Source organism: Halichoerus grypus, chromosome 1 (genome assembly GCF_964656455.1).
Source record: "Halichoerus grypus chromosome 1, mHalGry1.hap1.1, whole genome shotgun sequence".
Lineage (NCBI taxonomy): Eukaryota > Metazoa > Chordata > Mammalia > Carnivora > Phocidae > Halichoerus > Halichoerus grypus.
This window is the reverse complement of record NC_135712.1, coordinates 105,221,432-105,236,642: the sequence shown is the minus strand read 5'-3', so window position 1 is coordinate 105,236,642 and position 15,211 is coordinate 105,221,432. Positions and strand designations below refer to the sequence as shown.

The following is a 15,211-nucleotide window of genomic DNA, read 5'->3' as shown; positions in this document are numbered from 1 at the left end:
CTGATAATACGTAGCATGTGGCTCTATGTGACCACGTGGTAGCCAGCCTCCAAGATGGCCCCCAAAAAACTTTGCCTCCTAGTATTTCCTGGTATTCATGGAGTAGAACTCCCTCCCACACCAAATTAGGCCTGGTCAGTGTGACTACAGAATACAGCAGAAGTACAAGTCTGTGTGACTTCAAAGGCTTGAATCTCTCATTCTGGGGCAAGCCAGCTACCACGTTGTGAGAACACTCAGGAAGCCCGTGTGAAGAAGTCCACATGGAGGACCCTCAGGCCTCCTACGAATAGGCAGCACCAATTAGCCAGGTATGTGAGTGAGCTACCTTGGCAGGGGGCCTCCAGCCCCAGTCACGCCTTCAAATGACCGCCACCCGGCTGGCATCTGGACTGCAACCCCATGAGAGACCCTAAGCTAGAGACACCCTACCAATTTGGTCCCGAGTTCCTGACCCACTGTGGGAAACGGTGAGGGATAATAAATAATGATTGTTGTCTTAAGCCAGTAAGTTTTGGAGGAATTAGTTACACAGCATTAGGTAAGTACCAGGCCACTCCTGCTACTTTTCATCTCCCAGTGAATAAAAAAAATACTGTAATGCGTCCGTCCCAGGCCCTTGTCCTTCAGATCTCATGCCATTTTTGAGAGTTCCCAGAAGGGAATTGCCATAGTGGGATCCCTGCCACCAGGCGCTCTCACCACTCCTGAGTCCCACCATCACCTCCCTGGGGACCAGTCTCTGCCAAGTGACCGGGCTGTCCCCTCCCTCAGATTCCTAAAGCAGAACTTAGGCATCAGGGCTCACCATGTCCTCTGCAGTCCTGGGGCTGCTTCTTGTCCTCTGTGACGTCACTTTACCTTTTGACTTGCCCATGAAGTTTGGAATTTGTCATTTTGACCATACCAGATGATAGCTCAGAAGTCCAGCTTGGCCATTTTCTCTGCCATCATTGGAACAAACAGCTTTTTCTCGGAAACAGAGCAGCCTAATAGAATTTTTTGCCACGATGGAAATGTTCTATATCTTGACTATTCAACACAGTAACCACTGGCTGCATGGGATTACTTAGCGCTTGAAATGTGACTAGTATGATATAAGAGGTGAAGTTTTAATTATATTTAAATCGTCACAGATGACTAGTGGCTTCTGATTTGGACGGCACAGCTTTGGATGCAATGGTTGCCAAGCAAAAAACTTCTCACCTTGAGCACAGAGTTTGCACGGAGGTAAAGGCGACTGCAGAGCAATGCTTTAGCTCCAATATCGTACCCAATTTGAATGGAAGTTTGACTTGCAGCACCTCCTCCCCCCTTCCCCTCAGGACCCAGACAGGAGCCCAGGATTGACTAATCCCACCATGTTCCAGACGTGCCCACACACACCTGAATCCCGGCAACAGGTGTGGCTCTCTTTCAGATGGATACCCTGCTACAGTGAGATCTGGCATCTGGTGGGGGTCGGGGGGAGGATCTGGAAGCTTCTCTAGCCCAAGCTTCCATGGGCCCCTCACTGCTTATGATTCCATAACTGTTCACTGAGCAGGCTCAACTCAGTGGGGTAAAACATGAAACGGTTTTCCTTTTTCTAATTGCTACCCTCAAATTGGATTTGTTCCTAGCCAAACAAAACAAACTAACAAATGAAAAATGAAAAGCTTCTCCCTTAGCACATCTTGGGCAGATTCCATTACTTTCTTTTCACTTGCAGTCCAATTAAAAACCTCATTCACGTGCTGAATTCAGAATTCCCTGTCAGGCTCCTTCTCTTGCTCAGTTTTAAGATCCTCCAGGCTGCTGGGGTAGGAAGGGGCAGGGACGAAGGAACACACTGTTCCCTGATGTGGGCCAGCTAGCTTGGTGAGGCCTCTTCTGCTCTCGCCCAGTTCTTGCTGCTGGGTTCCTTTGCCAGGCGGCAGCCCTCTGGGTGAATCCTGGCAAGACAGCTCATGACCTTACGGAGCCCCTGTCACCATCTCCCGCTCAGGTAGGCGAGGGGGAGATCTGCAAGAGCGAGCCTAGCAGATGTCCACCTGGCCAGTGAGATGCCACCCTCCCTGCAGCCCGTCCCCTCCCACTTCTTCACCTTGGGGCAGGGGTGGCCGGTGGGGCACAGGGAGGGATCTACTTCTCACTGTGAACCCTGCCCAAGGTGGTTGACCTAGATGACTCCTCCTGCTTACCCACCCCCCCCGGCCCCCCACCCCCATAAAGGGAGCAGCGAGGTGATGGTGGTGGCTGTTGACTGGGGACTGTGGAACCTAAGATGTTGCCCCGTAGGAAACCCAGGGAGGTGAGGGCAGGGGAAGAAGCAGATCTGGCTTTGGGTTTCTAATAACTCTCTTGGATGTGAGGCATTTAGCACCTCTTTTCAGCTGGGACTCTAAATGCCAGTTCCAGAGTAAAAGGAAAACTCTTCCACGCCCCTCCCCCCCCTCCCCCCCCCCCCCCCCCCCCCCCGCCCCTTTGGTCTGCCTTGGGCTGTCTGGATCAGGCGGCGCGGAGCTGCTTGCTGGTCCCAGGTGAGCTGCTGACAGAAGGGCTGTAGGCAGCGCTGGGCCCGCGGGGCCGGGCTGACTCTCAGAAGCTGGACAGAGAGCCCAGCACTGCGGGCAGTAGCTTCCTGGTTTTTCAGGCAATGTCCCCCTGTTCCGGTGTCCTCGTGGTGCGCAGCGAGTGGCTGCTGAGCCCCGGCAAGACCGGGCAGAGGGCTCCCAGCACCCTGGCCCCTGCCGGAGCGCTAAGCTCTTTGCTAGTCTCCGTGGACTCACAGCTGGGCAGTGGGGGACGTTCCAGCCTTGAGTGATCTAATCCTTTGGGATGGGAATGGCACTTCCAGGCATAGGGTGGCTGAGGAAGCAGTGCTGGTTGACTCTCCCTGGTGAGGCCATCCCTAAAGGGCGGCGGGTCTGGGGGCAGAGCCTGGAGCAGGGCGTTCTGCTAGGACCATGGCCGTGGACGCCGGCCAGAGCTGGTGAGTTCACAGTGGTTTGTGGGTGTGTGTGATCTGCTGTATCACACTCACTCTGCCAGTGGCCTGCACACGTTATCAGGCCGGACACTAAGCCATCGACGTTCCTCCTGACCTGCACACTCAGTTCTTGTAGTCAGACACCTGCAGAGGCCAAGAGCCCGGGAGTGATGGTTCAGGACCGGGGCCAATATCATTCTGCTTCCCGTAGCCCCAACCACCGTCCTGTCCCAGATAGCGAACCCTGTCCCCACCCTGCCCAGGAGGAAACAGCTCCTCTGCTGTTTTTTCCCATCTCTTTCTCTCTCCATCCTCCCCTTCCTTTTTAAACCCCCAATAGCAGGCACAACCAACTCACTCCATACCTACCATTCTCAGGGAGGCTCACTGCATTGACTCCAAGGTGGTTTTCTGAGCTAGCCTATATTTTGAAATATCTGGCACTTGTCTCCTAAAGAACAGAAGAGGAGAAAAAAAAATACAAATTAAATCTCCAGGACATGGCTCTCACAGAGAACCTGCTCGCTATGCACACATGAGTAAGGGAAAGGAAGAAAACACCACTGCTCTTAAAGCATTACCCTCAAGCTGACTGTTGGCAGTCTTTTCGCAGCCTGAATATGTCCCGGTTCTCAGTACCATCTGTTCTCACACACCTGCGACCTTTAAATAGGCCAAACGTTCCTGTGAATAGGTAATAGGAACAACTTCTATAAGCAACAGAACCCATCAGGGAAATGTGGTTTCTTTAGGCTACCTGGATTCTGGAACTTATTTATAATGTATACGGAAAACATTCCAAATGAATTCTTAGTAAAAGATATAAAACATGGTTGCCTTGTGTCTTTATTAGAAAGGGGATATAGAGCTGAAAGCTGGGTCAGCCATTTTTTTCCCCTCTCAACTGAATTATTTTTTGTCCTTGTTGTTTGGCTAACTTCAGGAAGACTTCCTTTTTTCCTAAAAAAAAACCATTCTCTTGGTTCTTAAAGATGAGAAGGTTTCACTCACTGCACTCACGATTACATTTTAATTAGAATTATGGTGGCATTTTAGATTATTTATTTTCTCACAACAGAGCCATGAAACAGCAATGTCCCATTTTATGTATGAGCACACTGAGGCATGGAAATTTTAGAAAATTTCTCCAAGGTCATATATAATTACTGAGTAACCTAAGATTTTCGGTCATCATGTTCTCCCAAATATTTAAGCAGTTAGGCCACTGTTAACTTTCTGACTAGCTGAAATGTTATCCTTTGGTTCTTGATGCCAACTCTTTGATCAATGTTATCATTTTATTTTAAGTTCTCTTGGGAAGGTGTAGATCAATAAGTAGAGTAACTGGAAGTATCTTGTTTTTTTTATAGTGACTTAAGGAGATATTTAAGTAAAATGTGGTCGGAATTTTGTCTCAACTTTTTGTTTTGTTTCAGCATTTATCTTATTGGCAAATCATATTTCTAAATGCTTCTGTTTGACATGGGAGACCTTATTAGCCTCCTGGAGTAAACATTTTAAGTTACTTACCACACAGAATCCCCTTCTCAATGTTTATCTTCTATATGAATGGATTTTCTTTTATGTGTGTTTTCACGTGTCTGATTCACACTTTGTGTGTTCTTGAATTCTTTTCCTGTTTGGTTGTCTTTGTTTTCCCTAAAGCCACCCAGATTTTCCCTCTTTTTCTACAGATGCCTAGCCCACTGGCACACTCGCTGTTTATTTTTTCGTACTTCTTTTCTTTTTCTTTAATCTGTACTGTGTGCCCTACAATAGGAACAGGGGATTTAGGAAACTGCATTTTTGGCCTCGGTCACAGCAGCACCAAACAACACCTCCAGAGAGTAAATGTTTGTGCTCCCAACTGCTCCAAGTTCTCAAACATTCGGGCCAGCAGTGTAGGTGGGGGCTTGTCATGCTTCCTACAGGAGTAGGAAGCTAAGTCAGTCCTCGAGCCTGGGGGCGGGGGAGGGCGGGAGGCAGGCAGCCCTCCGAGGCCATCTGCTCCCTCAGAAACTGGTAGGACTTTTTTCTTTCCAGAAGCCTCTTTGTGTGGCTACTGGGACACGGCACCTGAGGCATGTGGGTGCCTCTCCTACCTGCTGTCCTTTGACCCAAGCTCAGAGCGCTTGCCACCCCCTGATTTCTCAGAGTCCCCAATTCACTCTTTTAAATAAAGGAGATACCTTAAAAAATCACCAAACTGCCCTTCTCTTTTAGGCTGTGGAAGGTCCAGACTCCAGCCTGGAGTGACAGGGAGTGGTCTGAAACCATGTGGACCACCCAGAAGACACCGAAGCTTTGGCAAGTTAAGTACAAGCCAGTGGCGCACTAGCACGGCATCTGGAGAGACAGGGAGAAGACAAATTTTAGGACCGAGAAGGATCTAGAACCCATCAAGTCCAGCAGCGGGCCTCAAAGCTGGCCGCCTCACGGGGAGACACTGCTGTCCTCCTAGCACCCATCGAAGGAAGTGCTGGAGGTAGGGGAGGGGACTTGCAAAAAATGTATTTCTGGTCTCCAGGTTTATGAACCACTTCGAATGTAGCCCTCTCCCAATCCCCTGTCAGGTGAAGCCCAGAACAGGGGTGTGACTTCTCCAACATCTAGGACTATTTAATGCACAACCAGAGTATACATTCCCCCAAATTATTCATCCATCATTCCTTCTAATACAGCACAGAAACAATATACCGCAACTGTGCTTGGGGGAGAGGGAGGGAAAGCATTCTGCCAACATAATAATAAGAGCTAAAGTACCAAGCAAAAGCTCAAGGTAAAAAGGAAAAGGGGCAGCGGGGGAAGGGGTTCCAAGGCCCATCACACGGAGCACTGTTCGTACGCAAACCTGAAAGCATACAGAGGCCAGGAATGGCACACAGACCAGACTAATTCAATCCAGATCTGGGCACTTATTGCCCTGAATATAGTTCCTCCCTCCCTTGCAAGGCTTGGGCTGGTCCTGTTGCGTGAGGTTAGAGAAATTCAATGGGAAGGTTTAGAGACCCAGAGCCAAGGACATCATTACAACTCTTGTGCTCCCAGCACAGAAGCGAGGGAAGGAATGTATGATGCAGTTGTGTTTTGTGTTTAAGAAGGAAAAAAAAAAAAAAAGTCTGTGTGGTCCTGAAGGAAAGAACATTTTAGGTCAAATATTAGGAAAAACTTGCTAACACTCAGAGCCATTCCTCTGAGGACCTGGGAACTTCCTTCCCTGCCATATTCCGATTGTGACTTTTTTTTTTTTCCACAGCAGTGCAGCAACAAGGCAGAAACTACCATTTGCAAGACAAATTCAGGTCAATCTTTTAGGATGTCTGTCTCGCTTCTGCGCTTTAAGAAATGTGTTCAGTCACTCTAGCAGGCCAGCAGCATGACTGGCCTTTTCCCCAGTTTTAGTTAGCCCAAGCATCACGGCTAATCAGGAACAGGAGCCTTTTTTAACCCTTCAGATGGTGCCAGGACAAATTCCTCAGTGTATTCATGAGTCGAGGAACAGCATCTCTGGCCTGGAGATGTCTGGCAGGCTGGAATTTCTGGATGGCTTTTCCCACTGTGGGGATTCAAGCAAACCATTGTCATTCTTCCCTCTCTAGCAGGAGAAAGAAAAATCCCAGCCCTTAGAGCATTCATTCTGGCTCAAGGACATGGGTTTCTTTCCTGGAAACAGGGACTGGCTCAGTGAGATGCCCCCAGAGCTGTGCTTGGTGTTGCCAACACGCCCGTTCTGGCAAGCTACTGAGGAAAGGGGCCGCTAGGGAGAAGGAGTCCCGATACCCCCCAGAAGGACACAAAACCTTCATTATTTAATAGTTCTTCAGCATCCGAGAAATTTTATCCCAAGGAAAAGCCTTCGATAACTTCATTAACAGGAGTATTTTAAGAATTATGAGTAGAAATCAGATCATGTTAAATAGTGCATTTCTAAGCCAAGTACAAGTTAAATTGCCTAAACGGGCTCCATAGGGCAACAGGGTAGTTGTGGATCCACACCGTTGTAACTGGCAGCACGGGGACTGAGTGAGCTAATTTCCCGTGTCCCCCGGCCCCAGGCCTCGCAAGCACCCCAGCCCCGGGACACTCCGAAGGCTCCTCTGAAAAGCCCCGCCATGTCAGCAATGCTTGAGGCAAAAGTCACATTGACTCAGAGGAGAGGCCAGACCGTGGTGTGACAGAGCTCAGTCTCTTCCAGGGCCTGGCAACAATCATTTCGTCTCCATGGTTTTTCCTAGCAGCTGTCATGGGCCTCGCGACCACCTAGAGTAGCAGTTCTCCAAGGGTGGGCTGCAGACCCTTGGGAAGCCCAACCCTACTGCAGCTGGCCCACGAGTCAAAGCCATTTTCATGATAATATTAAGATGCTCTTTGGCTCTTTTCACTGTACTGACATTTGCATTGATGACGTAGAAGCGATGGCGGAGAAAATCACCAGTGCCTTAGCATGAATCAAGGCCATGGCAGCAAACCGTTCCAGCAGGCACTGCGTTCTTCACTGCCTCACCCCTGCAGTCCAGAGACACCTCTGCTCGTTTCCTTAAAGAATGTCCTTGAGGAACCATAAAAACTACTCATTTTATTAAATCTCGACCTTTAGGTAGAGATTTTTAACGGTCTTTTTAACGGTCTATGTCATGAAATGGGAAATATACATTGAAAAAAATCTGCTGTATTCCAAAGTACCATGTTTTCCCGAGGAAAAGCACTCGTGCCATTGTTTGAGTTACAAACTAAACTAGCTGCTTTTCGAGGAGCACTACTTCTACCTGGAAGAACGGCTGAGAGACAAATGACAGTTATTTTGACTTGGATATCTGGCAGATATTTTCTCAAAAGTTGGCAAGTGAGCCCGCCACTTCAAAGAAAATAACTGACAGTATTTGTTGCCAGTGGTAGAAATGAAGACTTCAAGCAAAAATTAGAACTTTGGAAAACTTGTTTCAGCTACCATGAGCTTCACAGCTTTACCAGTATTTAGAGACTTTTACTGATGATATTGATGGTGATATTGACAAATGCAGTTTTTGATACTGTATGAGTAATGTCTCAACATTGGGAAGGTCTGCATAACTCAGTGAATCAACATTTTCCAAATGACCAGTGCGTGATGTAACAAAATTATGCACGGGTAAAGATCACTTCAAAGTATAAGGCAGACCAATGGATCCTAATGCAATCGAGATGAAACATTTATTCATTTGGTTTCAGGTTCCACACTGCAACTAACTTTTTTTTTCTTTAAGATTTTATTTATTTATTTGACAGAGAGAGACACAGCGAGAGAGGAACACAAACGGGGGGAGTGGGAGAGGGAGAAGCAGGCTCCCCGCTGAGCAGGGAGCCCGATGTGGGGCTCGATCCCAGGACCCTGGGATCATGACCTGAGCCGAAGGCAGACACTTAACGACTGAGCCACCCAGGCGCCCCTGCAACTAACTTTTAAGAAACTACCACTTGTGCAGTTTGGTATAGTATCAGAGAAAAAGCACGATTTTCTGAAAAGGCTTATAAAATACTCCCCTCTTTTCCAATGATATATCTGTGTGAAGTCAGATTTTCTTTGTATACTTCAACCAAAACAACACATCACAACAGATCGAATGCAGAAGCAGAGAGAATCCAGCTGTCTTCTATTAAGCCAGATGTTAAAGAGATTTGCAAAAATGTAAAGCAATGTCACTCTTCTCACTATTTTGTTTTGTTTGGGAAAATATAGTTATTTTTCATGAAAATATATTACTTATGTTAGCATGAAATGGGCTAATCAATGTTATTTTTAAATTAAACACCTTAAATTTCTCAGTTTTAATTTTTAATGTGTTAAATATCAATAGATATCACCTAAATACATAAAAACACTTTATGATCCTCAATCATTTTTAAGAACATAAAGGGGTCCTGAGTCTAAAACGTTGAGAACTGATGACGTACTGAAACTTCACGTAATAAAGCCATTCAAACTAGAAACCATGGTAGCGTGGATAGAACATATGCTTTCGAGTCAGACCCAGGTTCAAATTCTGACTTTACCACTTATTAGCTATTTGACTTAACCGAGCAGTGGATTGTTCCAAGTTTCTGTTTCCTCATCTGTAAAATAGGAATAACGATACTTGACTTACAGATTGCTTGAGGGTTAGGATAGTACTTGTAATGTACTTAGCATAATGCCTCACAGTAAGTACTAAAATATTGATTGAATGAAGATAGTAAGATGAGAACTTTCAGTTGCAAAGAACAGAAATCGCTTAAACAGTAAAAAAAACAAAAAACTTACCTTCCATAACAAGAAGTCCAGAGACAGAAAAGCTCAACGATGTCTTAAGACCCAGGTCCTTCCCATCTCTGCTCTGATACCTCAGGGTTGGTTTTCTTCATTGGTCAGGTAGCAGACGGCAGCAATAGTTCCAAGACATGTCATCGAGGCAGAACAGCCTCTTGAAGAGGAGACACTTGCTTTTCTCCCTTGTGGCTTTCTCTTAGGAAAGAGAAAACTTTTTCTAGGCTGCCCCCCAACGTATTTACCCTCGTATTTCATTAACCTGAATTTGGTCACATGTCCCTTCCTGAACCAATCCCTGCTGGGGCAGAATGTGATGTCCCTTTGACCAATCAGGCCCAGTTCTGGGGCTGGAGGTGGGGTCAAGCTTCCTTGAGGGACAGGCTTGGTGGGTGAAGGGCTGATACCTGAACAAAATCAGGGCTTCGTTAGGTAGGGAAAAGGGATAATAGAAGGAACCATTAGGCAATCACACAGGGTCTACTAGATGCAGTAAATGGAAGTCTAGAGCAGTGGGTCTCAAATGCTCTTCAGCAGACTGGTTACATGGGAATCACCCGGGAGCTTGTTTAAAATTACAGTTCAAACTGTACTATGCATACGAATTTCCTGGGATCTTGTTAAAATGCAAATTCTGCATTTGTAACAAGTTCTCAGATAATGTAGCCACTACTGGTCGATGAGCCCCACATTGATAAACAAAGATGTAGATCTGCCACCCCCAAATTACTGACTCAGTCTCCCAGGTGACCCTGGTTTGAGAATTGGGTTCGATGTGGTAGAATATCAACTATGTACAAGACTGGCACGCATTCATCCACTCATTCATTAATTTACTCATTCGATAAGCATTCACAGAAACCTATGCCCTAACTGAGCCCTGTGCTTATTGCCGGAACTGCAGTCCATATTTTGTTGGCGAGGGAGAGCAGCAGACCTATAAGCAGGTGTCTTTTTTTTTTAAGATTTTATTTATTTATTTGACAGAGAGACACAGCCAGAGAGGGAACACAAGCAGGGGGAGTGGGAGAGGGAGAAGCAGGCTTCCTGCTGAGCAGGGAGCCTGATGCGGGGCTCGATCCCAGGACCCTGGGATCATGACCTGAGCCGAAGGCAGACGCTTAACGACTGAGCCACCCAGGTGCCCCTAAGCAGGTGTCTTTAATGTAATGTGAGAAATGCTCTAATAAAGGGAGGCACAAAGTGTCCTGTGACTGCAGGGCAAGGTGGTGAAGGTGGGGTGACAATTAGGGAAAGTTGCACAGAGGACATTTGAGCTGGGCTTTCTCTGGTGCCCAGAGTGAGACAATATGTGTGCATGAAAGCATGGAAATATGCACGAACCAAGTACTTTCAGGACACAATGAAAAGGTCTCTGCGCCTCACATACAGGCTGAGATGGGGGTGAAGGAAGGAAGGGTCAAAAGGTTTGGCTGGGACTCGGTTATGAGAGGCCTTGAATGCTGCATTAAATCCCTCGGCAGCTGTTCTCAAGTTTGCACATTAGAATCACTTGGAGAGCTGTAAAAAGTCCTGATGCCCAGGCCCCACCCTAGGCCAGTTAATCATACTCTCTAGGTGGTGGGGGGGGGGAGGGGAGGAGGCAGGCATCAGCACATTTGAGAGCAGGTGTGCAATGTGCGGCCAAGTTGAGGACCGTAGCCGGCAAGAGCCAGCGCCTGCCCAACCTGTTTGCATAGGACACGCTTTTCCGTGTGGACGAAGCTTCTCCTTCCTAAATGCACTTTTCATTTCAATTTGATATTCAAAATCAGAATTATTAAAAGGCTTTTATGCCACAGAGGCCATGTGATGGGCATTGGAATGGAGCCCCCCCCCCCCCTTGCACAGGGGCCTGTGGGGTGCGGGCAGATGAAGCCTGCCCTTTGTTCTCCGGCCTGCATCTGTGAAAGCTGATCTCTGAGAGCTGCCGCCAGGCCGAGGGCACCCATTCCACCCACAGCCTAGACCCGGGGGGGAATCTTTGACCAGATAAGTCTGCAGAGTGGGGGCCCGATGAGAACACATCCCCTGACCCCCTTTCACTAACCGAATACCTTTTGGGGAATTTGAGCATATTTTTCCTCGATCAGATGAAAAGATGAAGTCTCCACGTTTCAAAGCTGACAGAAGAATGTTTTTGGAGGCGCTTCACAATCTGAATTTGGAAGGCCTGCTCCTGGTTTTGATCTCCGCAGTCGGCTGCTAAAATGCCATGGTTAATAAAAGTCGTCCCTTCGCCCAGTTATCACCATTAAGGTCCCTGAAATAAAGTCTTTAAAGTGTCTAAATGTTGCTCTGAAACTTGTGTAGTTTTTCCCTCAAGTTGCAGAATTTCGGGAGTGTTCTGAATTAAAAAAAATATTTAAAACTCTTCCATCTATAAAACAAACAGCAAAAAAAAAAAAAAAAGGCACTCCAAACTTGTTTACCAACCAGCTCAACCCCCCAGTTTGTAGTCAATAAACTATCGGGCTGCCTTCAGTGGACTGGAACGAGGCTTCCTGGGGGAGACCGCGGAGAGCGGCCGCTGAGGTCCGCCCAGGACGCCCCCCCGCACGCTGCTGGGGGCGCCCGCCTAGCTTCGGCCCTCACGGCCCTCACGACTGTTTTGACTGCGTCCTGTTTTACAATTCCCCGCCCAACACACGGGAGGTGAAGTGCTGCTTTATTTTCAGAATTAAACTGCCTTCTAGGAAGCCTGGGGTCCCCTTGGCTTCTTCTCAAAGAGGCCCCCAGATGAGGAGGGGGGTGTTGGGGGGAGGGGGGCGAGCCGCCGCTTCTCCCCAGTGACTCACAGGCCTGCCCTGCATAGTTTTCAAATCACCCAGCCTCTTCCTTTCCTGATAGCCGAGGCTTTTTCCCCATGACCAAATGATGTGTAATCACCTTGAAAAGAAACCTAAAACCAACAGTTATCTGCCGCTCTGACTCAAAGAACGGGCTTCTATGGAAATTACAGGCTTTCTTTCGGGCCCGTGCAGATGTGACTCGGAATCCGGGCCGTAGCTAATGCAGAAAGGGAGCTGGCCTCCGGGCGCACAGTCGTGCCAGCGTGTGGGTGGCCCAGGGCAAAGCCGGCCCCTCCTGGCTAGGCCTCGCCTGGGGCTGCGTCCCTGAGCGGGAGGCCCTGCCCATGTCTGACCACTTACGCCCCAGAATATATAATTAGTAAACAAAACCTCAACCCCCCTCCCCCCCCCTGCACCGCGCCTGCATTCCCACAGCCCCAGTTGTGCAGCGGCCCCCCAGGCCTGTGGCTCAGGCCACTTCGCCCGAGTGACCGGCTCTCCCAAGGCCCTGCCTGGAGACAAACAAGCCGGCCTTTGATGACAGGAAGGGAGTGGAGTTTTAATCTTGGTTCTGGGGGACGTACCCTCCCTCTTTGGGGATGGGCAGTTGCTTTCAAAATACTAGGAATTTTTTTTTTTTTTAACCTTACAGGGTTATTGTGTGCCATAATTAATTTAGCCAAGGCTCTTAGGAAGCAGCAAATGCTGAATGGCCTTATTAGTCCTCATTTTAAAAAGCACTTTAACATCCCCGGGCAGCAGGTCTGATGAGAAGTGCTACTTATCGCCTGCTCATGCACCTTCCTTCTTCTTAACTGATTCTCACAGGGCTTTTTAGTCCCTCTGATGAATATGCACTGGGTCCAAATGAATCATAGAAAAATTAGGCAGGGAGCTGAATTTTTATCTTCAAAGTAGATCCATTCCAGTTTCTAATGAAGGAACAAGAAGACAATTTCCTGGGAACTAGGAGGGAGACACATAGCCTGCATTTTGGAGGGGGATAGGACAAGGGTTTGGGTTTAAAGTTTAATTAGAAAATGTCTGCCTAAAAGGAAAACCCATTTTGAAGCTTGCTCACAGCCTGGGGCTCTTGTCTCAAGCGGTCCTCATCTGTTCTCTCTGCTTCCTCTTCCCCTTCCTCATTTCCTCCCCACCTCTCTCCCTGTCCCCCCCCCCCCCCCCACACTACCAGTGCGGAATACAGCACAGGCCAAGGGATGAGTCTTTACAAGACACATTAGTACATCTTGGGTGGTGCAGAAAGGCAGGGATTACAAAGACAGGGGATGGGTTGGCAGTAGGATGTGCCTTGCGGCAGCCCAGTAGATTCCACATTCTTCCCTCAGGGGAGCAGCCCCGGTTGCTGCAAGTGCACACTGCCAGCAGCTGCAGGGGTCAGCGAGTGCCTTGGGAGACCAAGGGTTTTCTGGAAGCCTGGCCAACTGTACCTTGGTCGCTGAGGATGTACAAGGATGTGCCAAACTCTTACCCTGTTTGACAGTTTTAAAATCGCTCTTTACATGTGCTTTTAATTTTTATTTAACAAAGGAATAAATACTTTATAATTAAAGGCCAGTTGGTGATTAGTTTTATTGAAGGCTAGCAAACACAGGGAAGAGCTGATATAAATCTTTATGAGTTCGGGGAGGCCCAGATGCTTGCGGGCAGTCCCTCCTCTCCCGAGCGTGTTTTCTCTGAAGCAGTCTGTCTCTCACTTTCCCCCAACTTTGTTTTGGTCTAGTAATTCTATCCTGTTTACACAATTGCTCATCCTTTATCCTCCTGTTTTTGATTACCAACTGGTGTTTATTTTAAATGTAGTTACTGGCCAATTAAATAGAAATTAACTACATTTAGAGCCAGGGTTCCCGATTATTGGATTAGTGCTTCTTCCTTTGGCGAATGTTCATTCTTCTTCAGGCCGTTCTTAGAGCAGAAATCCCAAAGGCAAAGTCCAGCCCCCTTTGCCAGGGCTCCTTGGGGCAACTACCTGCGAGACCCAGAGTTGCAGGAAGTAGGGATGGGATGCTCCGTTTGCCCGTTAGGACCCGGAGCAAGCCCGGCTCCGTAACCAGAGCTGTTTCCTGTTGTGATTCGCTTAAACCATTTCTGATTCAAGACAGACTCTCCTACCAGAAGGTCAGGTTTATTTCACTGAAGAAAAGGAAAACTACCCCATCTTCTGCTTGTCTTTGTTTTTTAGGACAGCTGGAATGCATCTTCCTTTCCGCCCAATCGCTGAACACTGCTCGGTTGGGTGAAGGAGAGGTTGGCTCCCTTCCTGGGCTGGGCGGAGCACGTGGGCTACATCAGTGCGCTTCAGGGAACCGCGGAGCGAAGGCTTCCTACTCTCAAATCAGACCCCTTGTGCTAATCGCCTGGATAATCTGATATGGGTATCCTTTATTCTAAAATGAGAACGAGAAGCACATCTGTCACAGAAGTCATTAGTCCAAGCCTTTTTCAGTCTCAACATGTGCGTCTGTGGGTTGCACAGACCTATGTAAATTCTATATGGGTGTGTCTCAAGTGATATTGCCGTCTCAGCAGGAAACATCTTCTCCTGTCTTTGCCTGACATAAAGCTACCCATCCCTCAGAGTTCAGCTCAGGCCTATCTTCTCCTTTATGAAGACTTGCCCTGAGATACTGAGTCAAGTCCTAGCTCTGTCATTTAATAGCCGTGTGGCTCTGGGTTAACAGGGGGAAGTCTTCTAGTTCTCATTTCCCTAATATGGAAAATGGGGAATTATTGTTAAGATCAAAAGTTTAATAAATGTGGAGGTATTGCTATTCTCTACATGGATGTGAGGTACCATTATTATTCCATTATGACTCCTTATTATGACTGCACCCTAGAATGCTATTTGGGGCATTCATTATATCCTACCTTATGTCCTTTCTTAACTGCTCCTGATAAGCCTGTCTGTTCTAATTAGGTTGTAAACTTTGAGAAAGTAGATAATCAAAGATAGATTTACCGGTAAGAATCATTCAACTTTGTTTATAACAGTAAAAAATGGAAAATTGGCTAATAGCAAAATAATAAGGGATTGAGATTAGTTAAATAAGGTATATTACACATTCATTCAACGTAATACAGTTTGGCCATTAAAATGAAAGGGAAGGGCTTTGCTCTGTGATGTAGAGAGCTAGAGGAGAACCC

The 15,211-nt window shown here is 47.4% G+C and overlaps 1 long non-coding RNA gene across 3 annotated transcripts; it reads left to right on the top strand.

Annotated features, from left to right (window-relative positions):
• Window positions 1-1,806: 1,806 nt before the first annotated feature.
• On the top strand, window positions 1,807-11,542 carry LOC144381525 (uncharacterized). 3 transcript variants are annotated; one of them, XR_013446795.1, is made up of 3 exons: window positions 1,807-1,987; window positions 5,195-5,456; window positions 11,345-11,542. It is a non-coding gene; the product is annotated as an uncharacterized LOC144381525 (long non-coding RNA). The 3 variants fall into 3 exon arrangements; XR_013446797.1 differs by lacking the exon at window positions 11,345-11,542 and adding an exon at window positions 6,228-8,770; XR_013446793.1 differs by lacking the exon at window positions 11,345-11,542 and having other exon boundaries at window positions 5,195-8,770.
• Window positions 11,543-15,211: the final 3,669 nt, after the last annotated feature.